This window comes from Gorilla gorilla, chromosome 1 (assembly GCF_029281585.2).
Source record: "Gorilla gorilla gorilla isolate KB3781 chromosome 1, NHGRI_mGorGor1-v2.1_pri, whole genome shotgun sequence".
NCBI lineage: Eukaryota > Metazoa > Chordata > Mammalia > Primates > Hominidae > Gorilla > Gorilla gorilla.
Genome location: NC_073224.2, coordinates 188,401,350 through 188,427,248, shown reverse-complemented (window position 1 = coordinate 188,427,248; position 25,899 = coordinate 188,401,350). Strand labels below are relative to the sequence as shown.

General features: G+C 43.7%; 1 pseudogene; it reads right to left on the bottom strand.

Moving 5' to 3' along the window:
• Nucleotides 1-1,403: 1,403 nt before the first annotated feature.
• Nucleotides 1,404-25,899, bottom strand: part of LOC101133694 (calreticulin-like) — a 32,727-nt pseudogene continuing 8,231 nt past the window's right edge.

Here is a 25,899-nt window from a genome sequence, read left to right as displayed (position 1 = left end):
GCCAGGTACACTGGCCTACGCCTGTAATCCCAGCAGTTTTGGGAGGCTGAGATGGGCAGATCACTTGAGGTCAGGAGTTAGGGACCAGCCTGGCCAACATGACAAAACACTGTCTCTACTAAAAATACAAAAATTAGCTAGATGTGGTGGCACACGCCTGTACTCCCAAGCTACTCGGGAGGCTGAGGCAGGAGGATGGCTTAAACCCTGGAGGTGGAGGTTACAGTAAGCTGAGATTGTGCCACTGCACTCCAGCCTGGGCAACAGAGCAAGACTCTGTCTCAAAACAAAACAAAACAAAAAGCACTTAAAAAGGCATTTTTTCCCATGTGGAATGTTGGTTGCCTACTTTATGTATTCAATAGTAATAGATATTCACTCACTCATTCCACAGCCTGGTGCAGTGGAAGGATAAACTGTTTTCTTTTATAGTGCTTTGTTAGAGTTATTTATAGGGTTATTGTTTTATGGAAGTATAAACTTCGAAACCAGACAAGCTTGAGAGACTGGTCCTGTCCCTTACTAGCTGTTTAACCTTGAGCAAGTGACTTACCCACTCTGAGCAGTTCCCGCATCTGTAAAATGAAGATAAGAATGGTATCCTCTACAATGGCTGCTATGAGGATTAGATGAGCACATTGTAGAAGCTCCACAAATCTATGGCAAAATGCTTTCTAATCTATAAAGAGCTACAAGAATGTGCATGATGACACGTGAGCAGGTAGTACAGAAAAAAATAAATATGAGACTAGCAAACTTGCAAACAAGTGACAATTATTTAAGTTAGGGCACAAAACAGCAGAAAAGCAAATAGATTTTCACAAAGTATTTTTTCTTATGTTAGGGGGAAATCTAGTTGTCAAGTGCTTGATACATCTGCAAGAGGAAAACATCATCTGTCCTCAAGTATAACCATCAGCACTGCTCAGTAAATACTAATACATATGTTTTTATTTTATTTTATTTTATTTTATTTATTTTTTGAGACAGAGTCTCGCTCTGTTGCCCAGGCTGGAGTGCAGTTGTGCGATCTCGGCTCACTGCAACCTTCGCCTCCCAGGTTCAAGCAATGCTCCTGCCTCAGCCTCCCAAGTAGCTGGAATTACAGGTGCCCGCCACCAAGCCCAGCTAATTTTTTGTATTTTTAGTAGAGACAGGGTTTCACCACATTAGCCAGGCTGGTCTTAAACTCCTGACCTCAGGTGATCGACCCACCTTAGCCTCCCAAAGTGCTGGGATTACAGGCATGAGCCACTGTGCCTGGCCCCATACATTTAAACAAAATAAAATCCTTGGGTGTCCTGGGATAAATTGAAAGTGAGGATTAAGTTTATACAGAAGTTTATTTACTGATAACTAATTTCATAAACACCGTAATAATGATAGTAGTGATAGCAACCATTTTTTGACTACCTATTTGTATCAGGCACTTTACATACATTAGTTCATTTAATCCCTACAACCTCATAAAAGAGAAATGATCACTCCCTTTCCACTAATAAGGAAACAGAAGCCCCAAGAGGCAGTGTGACTTTCCCCAGGTCACACAGAGCAAAGGGAGCGGGATGGAAATACAAATCCAAAGTTTATTTCAAAAAAGTAAGTTATTTTGCTCCCCAAATTGTACCAACCTCATGAATATTTCTCCTCCTAACATTTGCCTCCACAATCCCAGTTACAGTTCACCCTTCTGGTCAACAAGGACTTCCTCATTTTTACCCAGAAACGCTCTGTCAGCATCATGTTCCTGCATCTGCCTGTCATTTCCTGGCTCTGTAGTGGGATCCAATTCATTTCCCTCTTCTTCAATTCCCCAAATGCCATCTTCCTTTTCTTCATCCGTTTCCTTTTACTTCTTGGCCTCTTCTGTCTGCTTTCTTTTTTCGATTTCTTGATAAAGTTCTCTCCATTGCTTCTCTTAGGTCCTGTTTAGAATGTAGACTTTCAAAATAATTTACAGATAGTATAAACAAAGTTAACCAACTTTAGAAATATCTGGCATCTTCCAACAGTCATTTATTTATTTATTTATTTACTTATTTATTTTTTGAGACAGGGTCTTACTCTGTCATCCAAGCTGAAGTGCAATGGTGTCATCTTGGCTCAATGCAACCTCCGCCTCCTGGGCTCAAGGGGTCCTCCCACCTCAGCCTCCTAAGTAGCTGGGACTACAGGCACATGCCACTACACCTGGCTAATTTTTTTTTTTTTGTATTTTTCATAGGGATGGGGGTTCACTATGTTGCTTAGGCTGGTCTTGAACTGCTAAGCTCAGGAGATCCACCTACCTCAGCCTTCCAGAGTGCTGGGATTACAGGTGTGAGACACCGTGTCCAGCCTTCCAACAGTCTTCAGATTTCCGGGATAGTGTTTATTTACATACAAAGTTTCAGCATGTGTAGGGTGAATAGAAATATGTGTGTGTGTGTGTGTGTGTGTGTGTAGTTTGTTCGTAAATAAAATTGGTTCCAATTTAGCAAATATTTGTTGAATGCCTACTGCATTGCTAACCACAGTGCTATAATAGGCAATCTACACACGTTATGTATATTCCTCACAGCAAAGTATGAGGTTTGTTACTTGTTCTACTTTCTAGATGAGCGATCTGAGGTTCAGACTTCCTTATACTTTTCTTGTTGGTCTCCTCAAACTGAAAGTAAGCCCCATGAAGGTAGAAACTTCTCTGTTTTATTTCACTACTATAACCCCAGCACTTACAACAGTGCTTTGAACAGGTACTCAAGTACTTGTCAAGTGAATGTATGGTTTAATAATAATAGCTACCATGTATTGAGCACTTACTATATACCAGGAACTTATAAGATAGAGGCTATCATTATTCTCCACTTATAGATGAAGAGCAGTTAAATAACTTGCCTAAGTTCATACAGCTAATACATAATGGAGCCTGGATTTGAACTCAAGCAGTCTAGCCCCAAAATTCAAACTCTTAACCAATATGAAAAAGTACCTTCACAAAACAATTTTAGATATAATCCCAAAGTAAAACAAGACAAAACCAGACTAAAAAGTATTACAAGGTCTAATAATTTTTCCCAGAATGACTACTTTAATTTTTTTTTTTAGACGGTGGCTCATGCTGTTGCCCAGATTGGAGTGCAGTGGTCCAATCTCAGCTCACTGCAACCTCCGCCTCCCAGGTTCAAGTGATTCTCCTGTCTCAGCCTCCCGAGTAGCTGGGATTACAGGCACCCACCACCATGCCCGGCTAATTTTTTTATTTTTAGTAGAGGTGGGGTTTCACCATCTTGTTCAGGCTTGTCTTGAACTCCTGACCTAGTGATCCACCCGCCTCAGCCTCCCAAAGTGCTGGGATTATAGTCGTGGGCCACCATACCTGGTCTTTCCATTTTTTTTTAAAGGAAATACTAAGTATCAAAGTTCTTTAAAAAAAAAAAAAAACTTTTTTTTGTGCCTGTGTTTTTGCAGGTGCTTTAAGGATAAGCTTAATCTGCCTATTGGGTAATCAAGTATTGGCCACAAACCTGCTTTTGAATGGACCTTCCTGCAGAACCAGAACATCTGGATAGAGCTTGTCAGGGTCATGAGGGTCATGGGGCCATTGCCCCAAGTATCACTCCACCCACAAAATAGTTCTAGGAGGCCGGGGAAGCTGGTAAACAAACAGCACTCATTACCTTCCTTCTTTCTCGTAGCCATCCTGAGCCTGAGCCTATTTTCTGTAATCCCAACGCTTTGGGAGGCTGAGGCAGGTGGATTTCTTGAACCCAGGAGTTAGAGACCAGCCTGGACAACACGGCAAGACCCCATCTCTACAAAAACGTTAAAAAAAATTAACCTGGCATGGTGGCATGCATTTGTAGTCTCAGCTACTTGGGAGGCTGAGGCAGGAGGATCACTTGAGCCTGGGGGGTTGAGTCTGTAGTGAGCTGTATTCTCACCACCACACCCCAGCCCGGGCCAAGAAGCAAGACCCTGTCTCAACAACAACAAAAACCAAAACAAAACAAACAAAAAAAAGAAAATGAGCTCAGTAGCTCCCTTCTAGATCAATGCACTAGAGCAGATAGTCTGACACACAAAAGGAGCATGAGAGGCCAGGAGTTTGAAACCAGCCTGGGCAACATAGCAAGATCCCATCTCTAAAAAAAATTTTTTTTTTTTGAGACAGAGTTTCGCTCTTGTTGCCAGGCTGGAGTGCAATGGCGCATCTCGGCTCACTGCAACCTCCGCCTCCCATGTTCAAGCGATTCTCCTGCCTCAGCCTCCCGAGTACCTGGGATTACAGGCATCCGCCACCACATCTGGCTAATTTTGTGTTTTTAATAGAGACAGGGGTTTCTCCATGTTGTTCAGGCTGGTCTCAAACTCCTGACCTCAGGTGATCCACCCACCTCAGCCTCCCAAACTGTTGGGATTACAGGCGTGAGCCACCACACCCGGCCAAAAAAAATTTGTTTTTAAGTTAGCTGGATGTGGTGGCACACTTCTGCACTTCTGTAGTCCTAGCTACTCGAGAGGCTAAGGTGGGGGGATTGCTTGAGCCCAGGAGTTCGAAGCAGCGAGTCACAATCACACCACTGCACTCTGTGCAGACACAGGAAGACTCTGTCTCTTACAGATACAGGTATAAATATAAATACATATACATACACACACAGAGGGAGAGAGAGAGAGAAACTGCAGGGAAAAACAGATGCATAATTGTAGCTGAAGACTTGAACATCCTCCTCTCAGAAACTGATACAGCAAGGCTTGGATAGTATAATTAACATATTTCAACAATTCTACATCCTATACAATAGTAGACTCTAGATGGTTAAAAATTTAATAAACATGAAGAGTAAAACTATAAAGAAAAATATAAGAGACTCATAGTTTGTGACTCAAAATAGAAGGCAAAACTTCAACAAGTCAAAGGCTGCGGATGACTTTGGGTACTTTATACTCTGAATTTCAGTTCCTACACCTGAAAAATGGAAGTAATAATATCTGTCTTGCTGGATTGTTTTAGGGCTAAGTGGGATAGCGTTTGGAAAGTGCTGACAGAGCCACAAGTACACAATTATAGATGTCCAGTGAACATGAGTTCTTTCTCCCACCTCTCAGTGCCAAGTGACCAAAAATGAGACAAAGACTATGCGGCTGATTTTTGAAATGCAAAGAATAGTGAACAACTGAGGAGTCAGACATTCCCCAGGTCTTATTTCTAACTTTTTGAGCAAACTCTTCATCATTTGTAAGAAGGAAATTGTCAAAGATGCTGCCAGATTTTACCTGTTGAAGTGAAAACAACAGGATTATCAAAACTAGGTGCCTAAATGTCGAAGGGCTTAAAAAGTACCTGGAGACCCTTGCTAAATGCATATTCCCAGGCTACTGGCCCAGAGGTTGTAATCAATAATTTGGGTTAGACAAGGAGATACAAGGGTTATTAATAACACAGAGGGTCCAAAATCCTGTACTGCCCTAGCTGATCTGCTCTAGAACAAAGTTAATTTAGTTTCCCAAGAATCTATGCTCCTTATGCCTCTGAAGAGTATTTTAGAAGGTTGTGAAGTAACTTTTATCACTCTGCTAGCCTCCAAATTGGTGCCCACTGGCTCTTGCCCCAGCTCAGATTGATAGTGCCTACTTCTGATGATACTTACATACAGATGCCTTTAAAAAGGTGGCTGGGCGCAGTGGCTCACCCCTGTAATCCCAGAACTTTGGGAGGCCGAGGCGGGTGGATCATGAGGTCAGGAGTTCGAGACCAGCCTGACCAATATGGCGAAACACTGTCTCTACTAAAAATACAAAAATTAGCTGGGCATGGTGGCACGTGCCTGTAATCCCAGCTACTCGGGAGGCTGAGGCAGGAAAATCCCTTGAACTAGGGAGTTGGAGGTTGCAGTGAGCTGAGATAGCGCCTTTGCACTCCAGCCTGGGCAACAAAAAAGGTTCTCTCCTTAATCAGGAAAACTAAAAGACCATAGTAAAAGGAAAAGGTTCAACAAGAAACGCAAGCAGAATTTAAGATTCTTTTTTTATTTTATTTTTATTTTTTGAGAGGGAGTCTTGCTCTGTCACCCAGGCTGGAGTGCAGTGGCATGATCTTGGCTCACTGCAACCTCCACCTCCTTGGTTCAAGTGATTCTCCTGCCTCAGCCTCCTAAGTATCTGAGATTACAGGCATGTGCCACCATGCCCGGCTAATTTTTTTTTGTATTTTAGTAGAGACAGGGTTTCACCATGTTGGTCAGGCTGGTTTTGAACTCCTGACCTCAAATGATCCGCCCGCCTTGGCCTCCCAAAGTGCTGGGATTACAGGTGTAAGCCACTGCGCCCAGCCAGATTCTATACGATGTAGATCATGTACTATAGTTCTCTATTTTTTTAAAATAACATTTTTAATATTTACAATGGAAGGAAAAGATTAATGAAATCCATCATATGTAATATTTTCCATGTTTGTTTATTGAATGAGAAAGGAACAGAATACAAAGAACACAAGTCATGGAGTCAGACCAGCTCAACCACATACTAGCTGTGTGATCTCGGGCAAGTTTGCTCAATCCCTGTAAGCCTAGTCCCTATAAGTAAAGTAGGGAAAATAATAACTCCCTGACAGTAGTTTCATGAGACTTAGCGATAATATATGTAAAGCACACTGTCTAGCAGTTAATTGTCACCCAATAGACACTAGTGGCTATTATCATAACTTTTCAGTACCTGAGTATGTTTCAAAAAGGGCAAAATGATGGTCATTTTATAATTTTTTACTTTTGCAGTAAGTTAAATAAATCATGAAGTCAATTTCATGGGAGTATTTGTATAACCAACTGGAAAGTCTGTAGCATGAGTAACCCCATGTCCCTCCCTAGGCTTTGAAAAAACCCCTGCCTTGAACTCATGGAGATAGAGAGCAGAATGATAGTTACCAGAGACTGGGAAGGGTGAGAGTGGAGCTGGTGGTAGGGTGCTATGAGTAGTGGAGATGGTTAATGGGTACAAAAACATAATTAGGTAATTTCAGAACTTTGGGAGGCCAAGGTCAGGACTTTGAGACCAGCCTGGCCAACATGGTGAAACCCTGTCTCTGCTAAAAATACTAAAAATTAGCTGGGCATGGTGGCGGATGCCTGTAATCCCAGCTACTTGGGAGGCTGAGGCAGGAGAAATGCTTGAACCTGGGAGGCGGAGGTTGCAGTGAGCAGAGATCTCACCACTGCACTCCAGCCTGGATGACAGAGTGAGACTCTGTCTCAATGAAAAAAAAAAAAAGTATATACACATATATACACATATATGTGTGTGTATATATACACATATATATGTGTGTATATATACACATATATGTGTATATATACACATATATATATCTCAAGCTAAGTAGAATGAATAAGATCTAGTATTTGATAGCACAAAAGATGGCTATAGACAACAGTAATTTATTATACATTTAAAAACAACTAAAAGAGTGTAATGGGACTGTTTGTAACACAAAGACAGGGTAAATGCTTGAGGTGATGGATACCCCACTTACCCTGATGTGATTATTACAAGTTGCATGCCTGTATCAAAATATCTCATGTACCCCATAAGTATATATACCTACTGTGTACCCACAAAAACTAAAAATCGAAAACAAAAACAAAAAACCCTGCCTTACTGTTTCATGGCCAAAAAAGTTTTCTTGTTCTTAATAAGAAAGGCTTTTATTTGGCTTACATTACCCAACCAACCTTGCCTCCAAGAGAAAGACAAGTGATAAAATAGCCACTTTGAATAGAGATAACTATTTTGCTAGGAGCCATTTTTTAACAATTGGTTTTTAAAATTCCTTCTGCATCTTTAAGATATTTTCTTACCTTTGCGATTTTTTTGAGTTGTCAGCAGTCTTGCTAGGAGAACTGCCTATTTGTTGGCTTTTCCATTTTCCCTACTTTCACGAGAACTGCTCCTAATCTCTCTGGTCTTTTTAGTGCCCCTTTGCCCCCATTGCCCTTACATTAAACTCATGGGCTATGAGAGTGCCAGTTCTGCATCCTAACTGGTAATCATGGTCTACTTGTATCTTCTCTGTAAAAGAACTGTGAACCGTGTTCGACTAAAGCCTAAGGCCCTAAGGAATTCATTGAAAGTTACCTGTGCTATCCCACTTGAGTAATAACATGTAAAGAGTGTAGGTTTGGGAACTTGTTAAGAGATGGGCCCTGACAAATCAAGTCTCCTCTCTGAGTCCTCAGTGTTCTCATCAGTAAAATGGCAATGGTAAGTCCTACCCTCTTGGCCTCACAGGGCTATGGCACAGACCATATGATGTAAGGGATATCAATGTGCTTTGTATTATTGAAACCACCTTTGCAAAAACTATGACAGTGAGAAAAATCTGACATAGGAAAATTGTGACAGTGAAAGAAATCTGACCTAACCAACTCTATCTTGCTTCTAACCTCCAAGCTGCCCTTGTTCATTCCTGGCCATAGGCCAAACTAACTATAGGAGAAATTTAGTTTATAATCTAATTAAAAAAAAAATCACGCCTGTAATCCTAGCACTTTGGGAGGCCAAGGCGGGCACATCATGAGGTCAGGAGATCAAGACCATCCTGGCTAACACGGTGAAACCCCCTCTCTACTAAAAATACAAAAAATTAGCCAGGCATAGTGGCGGGCGCCTGTAGTCCCAACTACTTGGGAGGCTGAGGCAGGAGAATGGTGTGAACCCGGGAGGCGGAGCTTGCAGTGAGCCGAGATTGTGCCACTGCACTCCAGCCTGGGTGACAGAGCCAGACTCCGTCTCAAAAAAAAAAAAAAAAAGACAATAACAGCCCCTTCCCGAAACAAACCCCCTCCTTCCTTGCTTGGGGACCAGACTGCCTTTGTAAACTAACAAAATAGAAATTATGACTCAGGAGTCATGCAGCCAGAGGCCACCTCCCCAGTTCTCCTATAGATAACATCACTATTGTAAAACCTAAGATTGGTATTTGAGGTATTTTTCCGACTCTGCATTCTGATGCAGAGTGCAGCTGGCACTACCCAAATTGATAAACTGGCTCATCTGGTCTTGTGACCCCCACCCAGGAACTGACTCAGCTCAAGAGGACAGCTTTGACTCTCTGATTTCACCCTCCACCCAACCAATTGGCATTCCCCATTCCCTAGCCCCCCGCCTGCCAAGCTATCCTTAAAAAAATCCTAGCCTCCAAATTTTCAGAGAGGCTAATATGAGTAATAATAAATTCCTATCCTTCCGCTTAGTGAGCTCTGCATTTATTAAACTCTCTGTTGTGAAAACTTGCTGTTCTCAGTGCCCCGGCTTTTCTGGGCAGTGGGTTAGATGAACCCATTGGGTGATGACATTATGACTAGGTTATACTCATTGTGGCTAGACTATACTCATTCATTCAAAGATCATAAGGAGTCCCAATGGTAAGAGGAAAATTTTCTTTGTTCTCTACCATCTCCTCCCAGCCTCTGTGCTGATTTAAAAAACAAAACAAATAACAACAACTAAAAACAATGCAGTCACTTCCACCAAAGAAAAAAAGGTAAAGGGGTTGTGTTTGGAGGTGTCAGAACAGGGAACAGAAGGGGTCAGGGATTAGGCAGGAAAGTTGACCATCTTACTAGGCTGGGACCAAGGAGGGATGGGGAGGGGATCTGGGCTGCCAGAGCATCTGAAGGCTGGAAATTGGGGCGGGGGAAGGTGAGGGAATTCCCACCCATCTCCATACTGAGAGTCACTTGGATTTCCAATAAAGGGCAGGGACCCCGTGGTAACCTGGATGTTCTGGGCTGGCTGAGTGCGGGGGCGGGGGTTGCGGGGGATGGTGGAGTAGGACCTGTGAGTGTCAGACCCGATTAGAAGTTAGAAGAAAACATGCTAGCAAGGGTAATGTCAGCATTGTGCAGAATTCTCTCTCTCTCTGTCTCTTTAAAATACAGACACACACATACACACACACACACACACACACACACTCCTCGCAAAATTAAGAGACAATGCTGGAGTTTTAGAAATGTAGTCTCTTGGGCTTCATTGCAGACCTACTGGATCAGTATCTGTATTTTAATAAGACCCCCCATTTTATTCATATGCATGTTAAAGTTTGAGAAGCACTCCTCTGGCATGGTTTAAATTCTTCAAATACTAAGGTTTGCCTGCTTACAGAGGTTGATAGAACCCAGAGCAATTAGTGTCAAATACTTTTAATTTTGTATATGAACAAAGATACAGTTTAAAATGTGTACCTTAATGTTTTCAGTTGGGGGATAAGCATTTTAATGAAATAATCAGATTAGGCATATTAATATGATCACGTATGTTTACAAGATGTAGAAAGTTCTCCTTATGTATTAAAAAGAGACAACTGTAAAAAAATAATAACAATGCAAAGTGTATCCACATTCTTCAAATTAGATAGGAAGAAAAGAAAAGAAAGATACAATGTGTCCCTTCCTCCCTTCCTTCCTTTTCTTCTGAACCCTTCCCCACTCCCCAACACATGCTCCTGGTTATTTACATACATGACCTCCTTGTACTCCTATGTTGGTCTTCTTAAGCCAGAGAAGCAAGAAAGTATAAATAAATAAAGTAGAAAATAAATAAACAAACCAAGAAAGCTTCAAATAGAAGGCGTCTGTCCCAGAAACCTTCGGTGGCTCTGAACTGTAGAAATCACTGATCAGAGACAACGAGACACGTGGCCATGGGACTTTGCAGGATATACCCAAGGACAGGTGGCTGTGGCTTCCAGAGGTTCTGTTGTACAGTGGGTGTAATCATTACAACAAAGGCTTTAGAGGCTGACAGACCTATGTTTGAATCGTGTCTCTAGCATGCGTTAGCTGTGTGCTCTTGGACATGTCGCTTGGTGTTTCTGAGTCTCAATTCTCTCAAACATAAAATGAGGGAATAATAAGGGATAATAGTACTTACCTTATAGAGTTGTGAGAATTTGGGGAGGTAATGTAGGTAAAGCACTCACCCCAGGCCAGTGTTTAACAAAAGTGAGTTCCCTTCCTCTCCAGGGGAATTCTTCATCCAGGACTTTGTAGATTATAGTTTCTAACAGACTCCTGGGAGGAATCATGGCCAAGGCCTTTACTCTGGGGCCTTGAGGCACTCTCTTTTCCCCTGATCTGGGGAGGAGTCCTCCCCATCTTTCGTAATAAGTCTCAGAGAAGAAAGAGATGGAGAGGACAACAGCTTTTTAAAGGCTGGAGTATTGGTCCCCTCCTCTTTACCTTTCAATTAAAGGAAAGAAGACTGGCAGAGAGAGGGAAGCTGGATCAGGACTTATCATCATGGCTGGGGCAATCACCCCTAACATCTGTCCGGGAATTTTAATGTTTCAGAGTTTTACCACATCTCTGATTTCCCTTTATCCCTAGAAGCACCTCCAAGTATCACGTAGGACCAGCAGAAGCAGCGTAAAGTATTGGAACTTTGAATCTGACATCAGAAAGACCTGCACTCAGCCGGGCACGGTGGCTCACGATTGTAATCCCAGGCCGAGGCAGTGGATCACTTGAGGTCAGGAGTTGGAGACCAGCCTAGCCAACATGGTGAAACCCTGTCTCTACTAAAAATAGAAAAATTAGGCAGGCGTAGTGGTGCATGCCTGTAGTCCCAGCTACTCGGGAGGCTGAGCCAGGAGAATCACTTGAACCCAGGAGGCAAAGGTTGCAGTGAGCTGAAATCGCATCACTGCACTCCAGCATGGGTGACAGAGTAAGTGAGACTCTGTCTCAAGCAAACACAAAAAGAGCTGTACTTAAATTCTAGCTTTTCTACTTACCTTAACAGATGTATGTCTTCAGGCAAATTATTTAACTTTTCTGAGTCTCCTTTTCACATTTAGAAGTAGGAGACTTTCACAGTGTCATATTTTCACCCCCATCAATATTATTGATGCTTGCTCATTTTCTAATGTGGGACCTGAAATTTACCAGGTGCTTAAAGAATCTTTTTGTTTTTCAGATTCACTGATTCTAGGTAAATCAGAGGAACAAGCAACATGAACAGAAAAAATGTAGAAAATGCAATTATGCTGAAGTACAATTGTTGTTTCAGAAGTCCAGCATCTGGTGTACTTAACAATAGAGAATATATTAAATTTTTCCAAAATAAAAAAAAACAAGTAGGAGACTTGCTAGTGAAAATTAAATGGCATATGCAAAGTCTTTAATACAGCATTTGGTACATGAGAGGGACTCAGTAAATTTTAGTAACTTAGTAGGAAGAATATGACTGCCCCCATTTAAAAGATCAGCAGTCTGAGGTTTATAAAGACCAAGACTTATTCAAGTCTTGTGATTTCCAGCCTGAGGCTCTTTCTACTTTGTGAAAACTGAGAGACTGTGGCTCAGTGGCTCTGAGCCCAGAGGGCTTTACCTGCCAAAGGTCCAGGCTGAGAACACTAATGTTATAATAGTGACAAATGGTGGTGTCAGGCTTATATTTAGGGTTGTCTATTTTGGGATGAATCTACTCCCCCTGGTAATTGGGATTTTCAATGATCCAAGGTTTCCGTTCTCCCTAAGCAAAGAACCAAACAGTGAACAAGGCATTAGTATTTTGTCATTCTTCTGATCTCATGCAATCAGAAAGGCCAATTGATATGGTTTGGATCCGTGTCCCCACCCAAATCTCATGTCAAATTGTAATCCCCAGTGTTGGAGGTGAGGCCTGGTGGGAGGTGATTGGATCATGGTGGCAGAGTTCTCATAAATGGTTTAGCACGATCCCCCCTTGGTACTGCATAGTGAGTGAGTTATCATGAGATCTGGTTACTTTTAAATTGTGTAGCACCTCCCCCCTTTCTCTCTTGCTCCTGCTCCCACCGTGTGAGAAACCCTGCCATCACTTTCCGCCATCACAGTGGACACCTGAGGCCTCCCCAGAAGCTGATGCTGCCATGCTTTCTGTATAGCTATAGCCTGCAGACCCATGAGCCAATTAAGCCTCTTTTCTTTATAAATTACCCAGTCTCAGGTATTTCTTTATAGCAATGCAAGAATGGACTAATACACCAATTGATTTATAAGGCAGTTGTGTATTAGACATAAGGATTCAGAGAAGGATTCCAGGAGCTTCTTTCCTTTCTTTAAGTTAATGCACAAGATTCTTTCAAATTCCCCTTGCTACCCAGAGGAAGCCAAGCGAGGTGGCAGGGACCCATTCTGAGCTTGGCCCCATGTCTGCACCAGCTCATTCATGAAATAAAGAAAATGTAGCTTCTCAGAGAATATCATCTGAGTATCCTGGCAGTTGAGGCCGTTCTCTTCCTGGTGTGTAGTGTAGGAAACTGTGGCCAAATAAAATCATGCTTGCTTCAGTCAGTTTTACCTCTGGACAATTTGACGCTGATTCCTTTCATTCTTCTTGCTTCTAACATGAGGTTAGGAGTTAGCTCTTAAAAATAAGTGTCCCTTGGCTGGGTGCAGTGGTTCACTCCTGTAATCCTAGCGCTTTGGGAGGCAAAGGCAGGCGGATCGCTTGAGGTCAGGAATTCAAAACCAGCCTAGCCAATACAGTGAAACCGCGTCTCTACTGCAAATACAAAAAATTAGCCAGGCGTGGTGGCACGTGCCTGTAGTTCCAGCTACTCGGGAGGCTGAGGCATGAGAATCTCTCGAGCCCAGGAGGTGGAGGTTGCAGTAAGCCGAGATCACGTCACTGCACTGCAGCCTGGGTGACAGAGCAACGCTCTGTCTCAAAATAAATGAATAAATAAATAAAATAAAAAGTGTCCCTACCCCTTGCATTTTTGGCTCATTCATGTACACCCTTTCTCCTTCTGGCCTGTTTCTAAGACTTCCAGTTCCTGACCCCAAACCCATGTCCTATTTTGACCACATTCCTGTGACTGGCTGCTTTCCACCACTCTGGACAAACTCCAGGCCCAGGGCTGCCTGGCCCTATACCTGTCAAAGTTGGCCTTTACCAGCCTACCCCGTCCTACGTAGGCATAGCCCTGTGAGCAGGGCTCAGATGAGGGTACAGTCTTATTTGCAGGGTTTAGGGGAAGGGAAGATGACCACAGGATCTCAGGATTTCTGTTTCATCAATTAGCGTTTACATGTCTTTTGTCTCATGTCTCACACCCATTGGAAAGAGAGACCCCCCTCACCTTATACTTCGGATTTGGTATCAGAGGCCTTTCCCACTGCCCATCCATAGCCTCATTCCAGTTATCTGGCTTCTTGGCTTCTGGATCCAGGATGTATTCAAAGTCTTCCCAGTCCTAAAATGAAATGTTCCTTCATGAGGATAGATGCGTAGGCTGAGAAAAAACTGGGGTCCAGGCTGGGCATGGTGGCTCACATCTGTAATCCCAGCACTTTGGAGGCCAGCGTGGGAGGACTGCTTGAGCCCAGGAGTTCAAGACCAGCCTGGGCAATATAGTGAGACCCCATCCCTACCCCAAAGAACTTTAAAAATTAGGCAAGTGTGGTGGCATACACCTGGTGGGAGGATCTGAGCCCAGGAGGCAGAGGTCACAGTGAGCCATGATCATGCCATTGCACTCTAGCCTGTGTGACAGAGCGAGATCATCTCAAAAAAAAAAAAAAAAAAAAAAAAGAAAGAAAGAAAAGAAAGGAAAAGAAAAGGAAAGAAAACGGGGGTCCAGCGTGCTGTCAGGCTGGACCTGGCTCCTTCCCTCTGCCCCCTCCCATCATCATCTATATGAAGGTCCAGCTCAGGACCTGTAAACAAATGCAGGGCAGAAAAGAAAGAGGCTTTAAGCACTTCCAATCCCTCCTCTGGGTTCACTATCATTTTGACCTTGAGTTCTTTAAGCTTAAGTAAGATGGGAATTTCCCTTGTCTCTGGCCACACCCTTCCCCACAATCATGGGCCCTTATTGTTATAATAGGTATTTTAGCCTAGGTCCCTCTTCTTGAAGGCCTCTTGGTGACCTGCTTTGTATCCCAGTATGCTCCCAGGTCTGTGTCAGTCCTTCCTTGTACCCCAGGACCCTCTGATTTCCTAAGACAGAGATCTACAAGATCAAAAACAGCCTACCCCAACTTTTATATTTCTATGCTGTGGAGCCTCCAAGGCTTTGCTCTGCCTGCCTGGCAGTTTGCTTTGGTTGTGACCGTTTGTCCAGAATGACTGAAGTCTTCTATGCCAGCCCACCAAACTCACAGTCATTCAACACAATTGTGATTGGGAAAGTTCTCTGGTTCCTAGCCTGTTCCAGCCGTTTTATGATTCCTAAGACAGACAGCATCCTATCCTGGGGGCTATAGTTGTGACAGTGCCCTGTTGATTTAATCAGTTTCCATCTTCCCTTGTTCCACTCAACAGGGAGCATAGAGGCCTGCAGCCTCTCTACTCTCCCCAAGTCCTTGAGCCAAGCCAACCCTGACTACATCAGGTGCATGGTCCTCACCAGGAGGGGAGAGTCCATGTTTAGTCTTCCTACCCTAAGCCTGCCTTCTGGGCATGGCAGCAACCCAGCCCCTTATTTTTCCATGGTGCTGAAGGCCCAGACACTTTGCCTGATCATCTGCCTTAATTTCCTTACTACACCTCCCTCCACCAAGGATTGGGGCCCTTTGCTAAATCTCCCTACACATGGCTAGGCAACTGCCCATCTCTCTGCAGGCCTCTCTTTAGGGGCTGGACTCCAGTTACCTGGTCCCATGCTGACCCCTGCCTGACCTCAAGCATCTCTTCTGCATGACACTGACTCTGCTCTGACCTGCAAAGTAGCAATGTGGTGGGTGAGGCCCTTCCTGGCCTGGCTCCAACAGACCTTTCCAACCTTATCTCCTACCATGCCCCACCTTGAACCTTATGTTCCCCAAATACTGAACTACTGCTTTCAGTTTTTTACACACCATGTTATTTCCTAACTAACCACTGTGCCTTTGCTCCTGCTGTTCCCTGGGTCTGGAATGTCTTCCCTCCACCCGTTTCCCTCTTACTTTTCTCTAATAAATCTATTATTTGAAATTCAGCATATTATTAACATATAAAGGCCATACATTAAGGACTTCCTATATACCAGACACTACATTATGTATTTTTTATTAGCTCATTTAATCTTCACAGTAACCTTCACATGTAAGTATTAAAATAATCCCTGTTTGTGAAGTTGACTTTCACAGCAGTTATATTCCTTGTGCAGAGTTAACTGCTAGTAGGATGGGGTCCCATAGTTAGAAAAAGGTGGTGCTCAAACCCATATCAGCCTGACCCCAGAGTTTATGTTTCCAACTCTTAGGTTAACTCACTCACTCAAGCATTTCCTTCTCTTTCTCAGACCACTGCCTACACCTCAACTCAGGCTGGGCTGGGATCCGCTTTTGGGCTCTCACTGGCTTGCCTCCCTGGCTGTCAGCACTGATCACATATTTTGATCTTTGTTTTCTTATCTGCCTCCCTTACTATATTCAGAATCCCTAGAGGGCAAGGGTTGTTCTATTCATAGCTATATCCAGTACAGCTTCCCAGAATAATAATAATGAGCCAATGAGTATAATAATGAGCCAATGAGTATACTCCACACATTCCCCATATTGATAACTTAAGAGTCAAAAAGATGTAGGTTCAAATCTTGGTTCTAACGCATATATGCTTGGGCAAGTTACTTCATTTTCTAAGCATCAGTTTCCTTATCCACAAAAGAGGGATCACAACACATTGTTCACAGAGGCTGCTGGATCCCCAACAAAGGTGAGTGGCTGCCCTCTTCCCTCCATGCCTCTTTGGAAAACAATATCTAGCTGAACACCTCCTTGAGGGATTGATGTCCCCAGTCTCTGCTCCATCATTCCCAGCCTCCTTCTCCTATCTCCACAGCTGAGATCCCACCTGCTTCCCAGCCAAATGCCCTCTGATCTCAGGTTTCTTGTCTTCCAGATCCTCTATGTGCAGGCGTTCATCCCATTTCTTTGGTTTCTGGGCATAGGGTCTTTTATTTTCCTGGGAGGCAAGAAGTCCCAGTCCTCTTCCAGAGCCCCAGCTGCCACCTGCTGGTTGTCAATTTTAACCTCATAAGTAGCATTGGGGTGAATAATCAGAGTGTACAGGTGAGGGTCTTTATTGATCTATAAAGGGAATGGGGGAATATTTCAGTTCCATTTTGAACATCTTTAGATCCCAAGCATTAAATGCACCAGACCCTCAGTTCCCTGAATGCCACCACCCACATAGTCACAAACAAACCTTACCACACTCTTTAATCCATTTTTCTGGTTAACCCTATATGGATTCTGGGCCTCTTCTCCTAGTACACACTCCTCTGGTCTCCGTAGCCTTCATCCTTCCCTGCACTGCAGCTCTCATCATTCTCTGATCTTACCTGTCTTTCTGCCTGTCCCACTAGACTGTGAGCAGGTGTCATATATGATTTGTCTGTTGTGTCTGCAGCTTCCAGCGTGAGGTCTGCCCCAGAGGAGGATCTCAGAGAGCTCCTGCATGGTACAGTCTTTACACAGTCTTGCTAAAGAAGGCCTTGGGTGTGAAACACTCATTTGCCAATGACTCCTGTGGGCTTTTCTGGGCTCGGTTCCTGCCTCTTTCCATGCTCCCACTTGCAGTGCTACTCTTTCTCAAGTCGCTGTGACTTTCCTCCTGTGATTATCTTTTCTAAGAATTCAATTCTCCCTAAAATTGTCTTATCACTTCACAAGATCAAGTCATGTTCATCTTCTGAAGTGCAGCTCAGGAGAACTCTTATCTAAGAAGTATTTCCTTAGCCTCCAGTTTGGGTAGGGGTCCTCTTCTGTGCTCCCACAGATGCCCATCATACTAGGTAGTCACTTTGCTTGACTCTTACCTTCACTGACTGTGAGTTCTGTGAAGTCAAAGGCCATGTCTGGCCCACTCTGTCCCCAGCCTAAGGCCCAACACAGAGTTGGTATTTGAATCCCTGTTGAGTTGCTGATGAAATCCACCTACTATCCTCTAGCCAACCTAGGTGTCTCTAACTTGATGTTACTATGATAAACTGACTCCCCATCCCCATTTCTAAGTCCAACACCCCCTCCCTCCCCCATCCTCTCCCATGTCTAGCAGTGGGGAACTGGGCTATGCCAAGCATTGTTCCACAGGAGGACCTCATATAACTTCTTAGGCTTTTGGATCAACCGCTTCTTTATGAAATCCTGTAATTTACAGCATTTCTCTAGATCTACTTTTTAACCTGTAAAATGGAGATGACAGTATTTAATTTATAGGATTTTGTAAGAATTAAATGAGATAACACATATAAAATGCATCTCCTTCCCTCTTGGCTGAGGACCAGCACACACTCACCCTGCACTTGATGGTCTTGTTCTCATGGTGTTTCTCTCGGTAATGAGAGATGACCTGTACTTTGTTGTTGCCAAAGCCACAAATGTCAGGGCCTGGAAATTAAACCCCAAAGCATAATTTCACATAGCTTTAAGGCAGTTTGCCTGGTCTAAGGCCAAGACCCAAGACAAACACAGCATGTGTATTAATCAGGGTCCCAGCAGGATATAGATGGCACAATCAAATTTGGGATTATTTGAGAAGGATTTAATAAAAGGACTATTTACAAAGGTTGGGGCAGGACATTGTGAAAACATAAAGTATAGTGCTATGCTCAGGGCTAGCAACAATGGGATTCTACCCCTAGGCCTAAAGGGGCTAGAAGGAGTGCTTACCAGAGCCTGGAAGAAAGAATCCTGTGGAAAAGACAGGCAAGAGAGAAGCTGACTTTCAGTTGAGGAACACAACTCTCTTTTCCACCTCTGATCTCCCAGGGCTCCCATTGACCAAACCCAACCAGAAACCCCTTCTGTGTCAGGCATTTTATACCATGTCATTTAATTCTTACAACAAGTAGGTGTTACTATCCCCCACTTTTAGCTGGGAAAATTGTGGCTCAGAACAGTTAAGCAGGTTGCTCAAAGTCAAACAGCTAGTAAGTTGCATTGTTCGTATTCAAACCCAAGGCTACCTAGAAACAGAGCCTGGGGCCCTTTATGCTTTGTAAAAACTCTGGAGGGAACTCTAGAGATCATCAGTGTCTCTGAGCCCAGAAAGCCTTATCTGCCAACAGTTGGGAATAGATTTAACATAATTTTCTTTTCTTTTTTTTGAGACGGAGTCTCAGAGTCTCACTCTGTCACCCAGGCTGTCGCCCAGGCTGGAGTGTAGTGGTGCAACCTCAGCTCACTGCAACCTCTGCTTCCCAGGTTCAAGCAATTCTGCTGCCTCAGCCTCCTGAGTAGCTGGAATTACAGGCGCCTGCCACCACACCTGGCTAATTTTTTTTTTTTCTCGAGACGGAGTCTTGCTCTGTCAGCCAGGCTAGAGTGCAGTGGTGCAATCTCGGTTCACTACAACCTCCATCTCCCAGGTTCAAGCAATTATCCTGCCTGGTATTACAGGTGCTAGCCACCATGCCCGGCTAATTTTTGTATTTTCAGTAGAGATGGGGTTTCACCATGTTGGCCAGGATGCTCTCGAACTCCTGACCTCAGGTGATCTACCCGCCTCAGGCCCCCGCCACCCAGAGTGCTGGAATTACAGGCGTGAGCCACCGCACCCAGCCTTAACTTAATTTTCAACCTTACCTCCCATGTTACCACTCTCTGACAATCCAAAACACACACGTGCTTAAGTAAGATCTGGACTGCCCCAAGGAGGCCTAGTTACATATTTAGGTTACAGATACAACACTCTGGACACATTTCAGATGCTAAAAAAAGGTCACTTCCTTGACCTCCTGTGCCTTTCTCTCACTGAGGCAGAGTACAATGCCTTATTGTAGTGTACCTGTGAGAGGGTCTACTTAGCTGATGACCTCCTTCTCCTCTTCTGAGAACTGGAAAATGTCTCCCTGTGCTATAGATTTCTTAATATGGTACCATGTGCCTCCCCACCTCTGTAGTTTACTTATATTAACATTCAGGTTTAGAGTTGCTTTTTTCAGGTCTTTGAAGAGTCCTAGCATATGGAGGCAGGGGTGGAGTTATCATATTAGACATTTTCTGTTCCAAGTGAATCTGAGCGTTTTCAACAACTACAGTGGCTGTCATTAGGACCTAATGGAGCTGACAGTGACTGCTATCAGAGAGCTTACCAAACATGATGTAATACTTGGGTCCTGAGTGCATATCCTCCTGGTTCAGGGTGGCAGGAAAGAGTTTTACATATCCGCCACCACAATCGTTGTTTTGCTTGTGTTTTACTGCAAACTGAAACACCAAGGTCTCATTCTCATTGCTGAATGCTTCAACCTGGTTGAGAAGGCATAAAACTTGGCATGTTCACTGGTTTGGAGACCTAGAAGCAGAAAGCACAGTCTTCAGGCTTAAATACCCAAAAAGCAGCCAGAGAGATCCAGCACTTGACCTCACCAATCTCTGGTATTTTCTTCCATACCTGTGCTGAAAGCTTTGCACACATACTTTTATTCAAGCCTCAGAGCAACCCTGCAAAATGAGTATTATCTCCACTTTACAATCAGGAGGCTGAGTCATAAGGAGGTGAGTCACCTGCCTAGGGCCACAGAGCTAGGAAGGAGCCAAGCTGGAATTTTAAGCCATGTTTGTCTGATTCTTTCCGCATACCGTGCTACCTCTGATTTTCAAGAGATACTTGAAGACTGTTCTACAACTTTACAAAACAAAGGCCTGTTTTTCCGAGGCTCCCCTGGGTGACCAGAATGAGGTTCTACCATACAAAAATGCTGTGGTAGAAAGAGCCCCTGCATTTTCTGGACATCTTTCTACCATAGCCTCATAGATCAAATAGTAATCACTGCTAACATTCACTGAACACTTACTCGTTACCAATGTGTTTCATTCACATATACTACTACTGTACTTAATCTTCATAATAACCCCATGAAGTGGGTTCTCCTAATTTCTCTGCTTTATCATGAAGCCATTGAGGCTATTTCACTTGTGCAGGATCACTCAACCAGTTCATTTAATTCTAGAGCCCCCATCTTCAACTATAAGACTTTACTTCCTCCTCCAGAGAGTATCAGGGCAATAATAGATCTCAGAGCCTTTCTAGTCTAACCACATTACTTTATAGATGAGCAGACCAAGCCCCAGGGAGGAAAGGTTACTTACTCAAGATCACAGAGTCACAAATGAAATCATGCCATACAAGCCAAGTCTCCTGGCCTCCAGGCTAGTGGTCTTTCTATTATTCCATGCTGCTGCCCAGCTTACTGGTTAGGGCTCTGTTAACTCTCTGAGTCTCAGTTCCATATCAGCAAAACGTGGAGAATTATTCCTATCTCATAGGATTCCTGGTGAAGGTCAAGTGAGTAAGAGATCTGAGAAGTACTTTGTAAATTGTCAACATAAAATGTAAGGGGCTACCATTATTCGTATTTGGTGAGGTTCTTTTTTTTTTTTTTTTTTCTGGAGACGGAGTCTTGCTTTGTCGCCAGGCTGGAGTGCAGTGGCATAATCTCGGCTCACTGCAACCTCCGCCTCCCAGGTTCAAATGATTCTCCTGCCTCAGCCTCCCAAGTGGCTGGGATTATAGGTGCCCGCCACCATGCCTGGCTAATTTTGTATTTTTAGTAGAGATGGGGTTTCACCATGTTGGCCAGGCTGGTCTCGAACTCCTGACAGGCGTGAGTCACCACACCCGGCTGGGTCCTTCCTTATGATCCCACAGCTCTCTGTACTTTCCTGGGTCACACTATGTTGAAACTAGGTTTATTTCAGTCTCTTTGAATAATTTTTAGCTTCTGAAGAACAGGGGCATCTTTATATTCCCTGAATCTGGAACAGGACCTGACATAGAAGAAAGGCTCAATAAGTATGTGTTAAATTACACAGAAGAATCATAGGTCCTGATTCAGACATCTCAAGAGCATTTATTGTACACCAGGCTCTGTGATAAACACTTTCATGTCTGACATTATGTTAGGAGCTGTCTACATTTCAAATAATATGCTTGGCCTGGCCTGGTGGTTCATGCCTCTAATCCCAGTACTTTAGTATATCAGGGCAGGAGGATTGCTTGAGGCCAGGAGTTTAAGACCAGCATGGGCAACATAATGAGACCTTGTCTTTGCAAAAAAAATTAAAAATTAGTTGGGGATGGTGGTACATGCCTGTAGTCCCAGCTACTCCAGAGGCTGAGGTGGGAGAAGCATTTGGGCCCAGGAGTTTGAGGCTGCAGTGAGCTACGATCACACCATTGCACTCCAGCCTGGGTGACAGAGCAAGACCCTGTCTTAATCAAAACAAAACAAAATTGAACAAAGTATGCTTACTTCCCCAAAGACCCCAAGAACAGCTAGAGTAACCAGGGAAGACTTCACGGAGGAGGACGTGTGCACAAGGCAAAGAGCACCGAACCTGCAGGCAAGACCAAGTTTTGAGTCTCTATTCTGCCAAACCCTACTTTGTAGCTCAATTCCACCTGCCTTCTCTCTGAGCCTCTTTTGTAACCCAGGACTCTTCTAAAGAACCAGGAGGAATCCAACGAACCTGAGTGGGATACAATGTGAGGGACAACAACCAAGAAACCACACTGAGAGGAGATGAGTGGCTGAGCAGACTACCCTCACTGGCATCACCAAGGCACAGCTTCCCGTGGGTCACGCCGTCTCCAATTTCTCTCTACTCTGGAAATGGTTTTCCCTTTAATACCGTTTAATACTCTGGGAACAGTTTTCCAGAGTGGATTTAAAATTTAAGATTCTCAAGCCAGTTCATAATTCTCTCCTTTAATCAATATGAAAATGAGATTCATAACAGTAGCCAGGAGGAAGAAGATAGGAAATCACTTCAGGGAAAGATCAATGGATTCTACTTAGAGGACAAAAGCTTTCTCAGACAAAAAACCCAATCCTGCAGAACTTGTGCTCAGAGCTCACCCTTCCTCCACAATGTTATTTGGCTCTTAACAAAAGCCCTGTCTAATGAGCATGGCAGGCGATGGTTATTATCTCCATCTAGTATTGAAGCTCAGAGAAATAAGAATTGCCGAAATTATGCAGCTAGTAAGTCATGGGAGTTAGCCCTAGGTCTGTCTGCTCCTCTCTCCGTCACACTAAACTCCTCTAGGGAAGAACAACATTTGGATGTTATACAGTGCCTTCCCCTGTTTCAAGTGCAGCGTGCTATTTTTAAAATCCTAGGGGGTTGGGGAAAGCAGCATAGTCCAGCAGTAATGAATATAGTCCCTACAGTCAGATCCAGAATCAGATTCTACCTCTTGCCAGCTGTGTATATAGCCTTGGGCAAATAACCTCTCTGAGGCTCCTCTGAAAAACTGGGAAAATAATAGTAATCACATATTAAAGTTGTTAGGAAGACTAACGGGGATTTGTGGAAGGGCTTAGTTTTGAACTCCTGTTATTCAATGAATGGACATATTATATTTGTGGAGAGTTCATTCTTTTCCATCTGCTAATTTTTTTAGTATATGTGCTGCCAAAGTGAGCACTCCATCTACTAATTTTTTATTTTAGGAGAGAGAAATGAATTGGGTGGGCCAGGCGCAGTGGCACTCACGCCTGTAATCCCAGCAATGTGGGAGGCCGAGGTGAACGGATCACCTGAGATGAGGAGTTTGAGACTAGTCTGACTAACATGGTGAAATCCTGTCTCTACTAAAAATACAAAAATTAGCTGGGTGTGATGGCACATGCCTGTAGTCCCAGCGACTTCAGAGGCTGAGGCCAGAGAATCGCTTGAACCAGGGAGGCAGAGGTTGCAGTGAGCCAAGATCGTGCCACTACACTCCAGCCTGGGTGACAGAGTGAGACTCCATCTCCAAAAAAAAAAAAAGGTCGGGTGCAGTGGCTCACACCTATAATCCCAACACTTTGGGAGGCAGAGGCGGACAGATCACCTGAGGTTGGGAGTTTGAGATGAGCCTGACCAACATAGTGAAACCCTGTCTCTACTAAAAATACAAAATTAGCTGGGCATGGTAGTGCATGCCTGTAATCCCAGCTACTTGGGAGGCTGAGGCAGGAGAATCACTTGAACCTGGGAGGCCGAGGTTGTGGTGAGCCGAGATTGTACCATTGCACTTCAGCCTGGGAAACAAACATGAAACTCCATCTCAAAAAAAAAAAAAAAAAAAAAAGGCCAGGCACGGTGGTTCACACCTGTAATCCCAGCACTTTGGGAGGCTAAGGCGGGCAGATCACAAGGTCAAGAGATGGAGACCATCCTGGCCAACATGGTGAGACCCTGTCTCTACTAAAAATACAAACATTAGCTGAGCAGGGTGGCGTGAGCCTTTAGTCCCAACTCCTCAGGAGGCTGAGGCAGGAGAATCGCTTGAACCCGGGAGGCGGAGGTTGCAGTGAGCCGAGATTGCACCATTGCACTCCAGTCTGAGCGACAGAGCGAGACTCCATCTCACAAAAAAAAAAAAAAGGAAATGAATTTGGTGATTGGGTGATATCACAGACAAAAACAGTTGTATAAAAGTCAGAATTTTCCCAATCAATTAGTATATTAATATACAATAATTATATGTGCTAATACTGAGTTCCAGTATTTACCTTTATCTTTTTCTTTGTCTCCATAAAATTTTCCTGCAGCGAGCTGAAATTTACCATAATCCGGCTGATGTTTAGACTGCACCCATCGTTTTTTCCATTCATCTATGAGTAAAGGAGAAAAAAATAATGTAAAGACAAAATGCAGCTAATACTGACCAAGACTTACAGGAACGGTAAAGGTATGTCAAGGGATGACTCCGATATTCCTGAAATTCCTTTCATTGTCCAATTGTCTGAATCCCACTATTTGTGTATTATCATGTGGAGTGGCTTGAATACCAAGTAGTTGAGGCACTTCTACTTTAATATCCTACTTCACCCTCCTCCATGACAATTAAGAGCTGAAAATCACCATGGGAATGTATGGTTGAAAGGCATGAAACAGGCCGGGCGTGGTGGCTCATGCCTGTAATCCCAACACTTTAGAAGGCCAAGGTGGGCAGATCACAAGGTCAGGAGTTCGAGACCAGCCTGGCCAATATGGTGAAACCCTGTCTCTACTAAAAATATAAAAAATTAGCCAGGCGCAGTGGCAGATGCCTGTAGTCCCAGCTACTCAGGAGGCTGAGGCAGAAGAATCGCTTGAACCCGCGAGGCGGAGGTTGCAGTGAGCCGAGAATGCACCATTGCACTCCAGCCTGTGCGACAGAGCGAGACTCTGTATCAAAAAAAAAAAAATAATAAAGGAAATGAATTTGGTGGTTGGGTGATCATAGACAAAAACAAAAACAAAAGAAAGGCATGAAACATTTATTCTCATAAAAGTAGATGGAAAAATGTGCTTAGAGGGACTCATCCCTTATACATATTTATGTTTAGTAAAATAATAAAATCAGCTCACCAAGTAAAGAGATTAGCAACAACATTTTATACCTTCTTGAATTAGTAATGACGACAATGAGCAATCAGTTTCCATTTACCCTGTTCTGTTGCTTAAACTTTTTAATCTCTTTCTTGTAGTTTCAAGGAGATGCTGATAAATTTGTTTTGCTTTGGCATGGATGGCATGTAGACAAAGAGGCATTCTTCTTGGGTCTTGGCACTCCAACCAAATGTTCAGTGCCTTTCTGATTTTATGCTTCAGAGTTGCTGACTCCCATTTCCTGGGCCCACTATGGGTCCCAGAGTCACAGGGCAATTTGGCAGCTTGAGCTGGAAGAGGCCTTCAGGGTAAACTTTATTTGATCTTCTCCTTGTAGTTCAATGGATAGTTCTCTACTCCCACTCCCCAATATCTAGGTTTTGTTTGTTTGTTTCATTTTTTTGAGACGGAGTCTTGCTCTGTCTCCCAGGCTGGAGTGCAGTGGCCTGATCTTGGCTCACTGCAACCTCAGCCTCCCAGGTTCAAGGGATTCTCCTGCCTTAGACTCCTGAGTAGCTGGGATTACAGGTGCCCGCCACCTCACCCGGCTAATTTTTTTTTTTGTATTTTTAGTAGC